This window comes from Lucilia cuprina, chromosome 2 (assembly GCF_022045245.1).
Source record: "Lucilia cuprina isolate Lc7/37 chromosome 2, ASM2204524v1, whole genome shotgun sequence".
NCBI lineage: Eukaryota > Metazoa > Arthropoda > Insecta > Diptera > Calliphoridae > Lucilia > Lucilia cuprina.
This window is the reverse complement of record NC_060950.1, coordinates 15,097,219-15,102,330: the sequence shown is the minus strand read 5'-3', so window position 1 is coordinate 15,102,330 and position 5,112 is coordinate 15,097,219. Positions and strand designations below refer to the sequence as shown.

Sequence of the window (5,112 nt, the reverse complement as noted above, 5' to 3'; positions counted from 1 at the left end):
GATAGATAGATAGATAGATATATAGATAGATAGATAGATAGATAGATAGATAGATAGATAGATAGATAGATAGATAGATAGATAGATAGATAGATAGATAGATAGATTCGATATAAATTACTCTGTTTCATAATTCCATTTCTCTTTCAGTGCATACATTAATTCACTTTAAAAAATTAATTGATTCTATTAATGATTTCATTAACAAAATTGATGTTAAAAAAATCACATTTCTATGTTTTACACAAATCAAAATCAACAACTTGTCATTTTTTATTTATATAAATCGTGTCATTAGTTTCATGAAATAATATTTTTTCTCCGAACAAACAATATACAATCATTATTTTCTCTTCATAAAAATTTAATACTTATAAAATGAAATCTACTGTAAAATTAAAAAAATACATTAATTACATTATTTACATTAATTACACTTTATGCAGTATAGCAAAAAAATTTCAATGTAAATATTTACTTTAAAAATGTATGTAATTTTTTTTCTCTACTTATACTTATAGTTTTATTTGCTAATTGTTGTTGTGTTTAATAATTGCTTGCAATCAAAATCAATACATAGTTATTCATGTAATAGTAATTATTTGTTTTTGTGTTTTTTTAAAGGAGAATTGTTGTGTTAATTTAATGTTGTTAGTGTTTTTTTACATACATAGGTATATGTACCTTCATAATTGTTTATACAGAATGAGAGAAAAATATGTGGTTCAAAACTGATATAAAATGAAGGTCACCTTGATACTTGATCATTTGATAAATTAGAAAAAAAATCAGCAACAACAATAATAACAAATTAACACTAATCTATATATACAAACCTACATACTTTCATATGTAGTGATATGTGTATGTAAAGAAAATAAATCACAAATGAATCGAATAGAAAATTAAACCAGAACTGAATAGAAAAAAAAAACATATGTTCATAAATATTTGAGCAGTGGCCACCAGTTATAATTAACAGGGACCGTTGACAATTTCTTCTTATAAATAATACGGAATATTAAATGAAATAAAGCTTTAGAATTTAGATGTATTATAAACATTTAGTTTTAATGCCGACCATTGTTGTAGTTAGCTATAAAATGATTTAAAAATGAATAAAAATTGTTAGAAACAATTAAAATAACAAACACAGAAATGTGGTGTTTTAAATAATTTTTATTTTTTGTTTAAAAAACATGCAGTTTTGAAACAAAAGAATGATTGCAAAAAATGGGAAAAAACATGCACTGAAAAATGTCATTTAGCCTAAAGATAGAAAGTTAGATGATATATTGGGTAAATCCCCACAACTTGACTAGCGTATCATGTGTACTTCGCTACCCTAATAAACGCTAAATTTTAAATAAAACTAAGCTAGAACTGAACTAGAACGGAGCTAGAACTGAGCTAGAACTAAACTCAAACTGAACTAAAACTGAACTAGAACTGAATTTGAACTGAACTAGAACTGAACTAGAACTGAACTAGAACTGAACTAGAACTGAACTAGAACTGAACTAGAACTGAACTAGAACTGAACTAGAACTGAACTAGAACTGAACTAGAACTGAACTAGAACTGAACTAGAACTGAACTAGAACTGAACTAGAAGTAAACTAGAACTGAACTAGAACTGAACTAGAACTGAACTAGAACTGAACTAGAACTGAACTAGAACTGAACTAGAACTGAACTAGAACTAGAACTGAACTAGAACTGAACTAGAACTGAACTAGAACTGAACTAGAACTGAACTAGAACTGAACTAGAACTGAACTAGAACTGAACTAGAACTGAACTAGAACTGAACTAGAACTGAACTAGAATTTAACTAGAATTGAACTAGAACTGAACTGGAACTGTACTAGAACTGACCTAGAACTGAACTAGAACTGAACTAGAACTAGAACTGAAATATAACTGAACTAGAACGGAACTAGAACCGACCTAGAACGGAACTAGAGCTGAAAATGTATAATTGTTGATCGAAAAAGTACCAACATGTGATATTTTATTTAGTCAGTAAATTTGCAACTAGTAATTTATATTTTTTGAAGTGAGTACTTTGGAAAATTTCCATTATTGTTTTAAAGTCTACAGGATATTTTTACAAGGTCCTTGTTTTTGCCATAACAATAACTTAACATTATTTTACTAAACTCCTAAAGAATATTTAAATATTACAATACATTAAAAATTCAAAAAAATTTCTAAATTTTACGAACAATTTCTTTGTTAAGATTTTAGTAAAACCCAACATTAGATTTTCCACTTTTCCAACAACATTTGGACATAACAATTTCCCAATAATATAAAGAAAAATAAATTAAAAACACAAGAAATCCCAAAAATGTTTATAAAAGAGAAATCATAAAATACAAAAGAACAACTTGAATTGGTAACATCAAAAGGATCAGCCAACAACCAGCAGCAGCAGCAACAATAAATTCTTTCCATTTCCAATTGTCATGATGATGACATTGATTTAAATGAAACACACAAACAAGTGACACTTAAGGATGACAGTTACACAAACGTAGAGTATTTAAAATTTAAACAATATGCCAGGACAGGTAAAAATATGTAAGTAAAGAAAATTTGGAAAAATGTAGGAAAATTATATAGGAAAAACATCTGTTAAATGATTTAACATATTTGAGTAAAAATATTTGGGGTTAAAAAGGTTTTTTGTTGCTTTAAGAAAAACGGATTATGTGTGTGTGTGTGCGCTGCCGTTAACAATTTAAAACTGACCTGTTCATTTTGAGATTTATGTTGGAACATTGTCATTTTAGATTAAAGAATTAAAAGGTTTCAGTTTCCATTTTGGGTCTTTTGGTATTGCAATAGGAAATTTTAATTTCTTTAAGATTTTAAATTTATATATAAAAAAATAAAATTGGGAAGTATTCCCAGCTGTAAATTAGTTGTTTACTTTATAAGTATTTAGCTAGAATGGAGCTATTCTTAAAATTCTCTCATTTTTTTTTACAAAATTCTCCTTTTATAAAAAAATCTAGATATAAACTGGAACAGTATTAGAAATGAACTAGAACTGAACTAGAATTGAACTAGAACTGAACTAGAATTGAAATAGAACTGAACTAGAACTGAATTACAACTGAACTACAACTGAACTAGATCTGAACTAGAACTGAACTAGAACTGAACTAGAACTGAACTAGAACTGAACTAGAACTGAACTAGAACTGAACTAGAACTGAACTAGAACTGAACTAGAACTGAACTAGAACTGAACTAGAACTGAACTAGAACTGAACTAGAACTGAACTAGAACTGAACTAGAACTGAACTAGAACTGAACTAGAACTGAACTAGAACTGAACTAGAACTGAACTAGAATTGAACTAGAACTACACTAGAACTGAACTGAACTGAACTAGAACTGAACTAGAACTAAACTAGAACTGAACTAGAACTGAATTAGAACTGAACTAGAACTGAGCTAGAGCTGAACTAGAAGAACTGTACAATAATTGAATTAGAACTGAAAAAAGGGCAACGTTCCCAGCTTTATTAAATTTTCTTGTCTTACCTTTCCTAAGATAATTTGATTTTAAATCTAATCTTTTAAGAACCATGATTAGATGACTTCGGATAATTTTACTAACCTTTTTTTTTGTAACTAAAATCTTTGTAAAGTTTCTTTATTATACAGAGAAAAATAATGCTATTCTAAACAAAAAAATACAATAAAAAATATAAACAAGATCCAACCAACAACATTGTTGCACTCTTGTAGTCTAATGATCTTTTCATTTCTGTTTTTTTTTTTTGTTCTATGTTGTGCCACAATGTCTGGCATTTCTAAACGCTTGACTGATCCTCTTAAGTTGTTGTTGCTTTTGTTTAAACATTTTACTATATAAACATTAAATGAAAAAGAAAAATTCTTAAGAAAATTGCTTATATCTCTCTCTTTAAGTTTAATGATCTTTCGTTGAGATAATTAAACGTAAATATCAACAAAAAAAAACTCATTTTCTATTTCTGTATTGAACTAAACAAAAAAAATCAAGTAAAATTATAATATATTCTTGTCAGCCAGATCACAAGAGGGGGGACAGTCATGTAATCCATCTATATTCTATCTATTTATATGTATAGTTGGTTTAATGTCTTTTTTTGGTTTTCAAAATGGCGTGAAAATGCACTCAAGTGTCAGGTTCTTTAATAAGTATTCTGCTCACTTGATGTCTCCTTGATTACACAACATTTTTATGATTTTTATTTAAGAGAATTTTTCTTCTTTTTTATTACTATCATTAAGAAATTTTATTTTCGGCATAAGTAAACGGAGATTTCGGGTGGCGTAATTTTGTTTAAATATTCATTATATTAAAGAGACAGTTTTAATGTCAAAATAAGTGTTTTATAACAAATACTATAAAAAGTATATAAAAAGTTAATAGTTTTTATAGTTACGATTTGTTTTGAAATTTTATTTATACTTTTGTGGGGGATTTCTAAGATCAATACGGCCCCTAGATACAATCACCTTGTAATCTCATTTTAACCCAGCACCCGGTAATAACAATAAGTAAAGAGCTTAGGTACAGTTTTTCAATATTTAAAATAAAACAATTTTTTAAACGCATTTAAATATAAAACATTGTATATTTTATGTATCACATGCAAGTTGTTTTTGCAACATTGTAATTAAGTTATGACGTTTTTTTTCACAGACAATTATTGTTATAAAATAATCTCATTTAACCCTTAAATAGCAAAATATTACTTTAAATGTGAACTTGGTATAGTTCAGTTCTAGATTATTTCTAGTTCAGTCGTGTTTTAGTTGAAGTCTAGTTCAGTTCTAGTTCAATTCTAGTTTATTTCTAGGTCAGTTCTAGTTCATTTCTAGTTTAGTTCAATTCTAGTTTAGTTCTAGTTCAGTTCTAGTTCAGTTCTAGTTCAATTCTAGCTCAGTTCTAGCTCAGTTCTAGTTCAGTACTAGTTCAGTTCTAGCTCAGTTCTAGCTCAGTTCTAGTTCAGTTCTAGTTCAGTTCTAGTTCAGTTCTAGTTCAGTTCTAGTTCAATTCTAGTTCAGTTCTAGTTCAGTTCTAGTTCAGTTCTAATTCAGTTCTA

The 5,112-nt window shown here is 27.6% G+C and overlaps 1 protein-coding gene across 1 annotated transcript in view; it reads right to left on the bottom strand.

Annotated features, from left to right (window-relative positions):
- LOC111684178 (bone morphogenetic protein receptor type-1B) overlaps positions 1-5,112 on the bottom strand; it is a 245,163-nt gene that overhangs the window by 82,075 nt on the left and 157,976 nt on the right. The gene's annotated exons all lie outside the window — the stretch shown is intronic.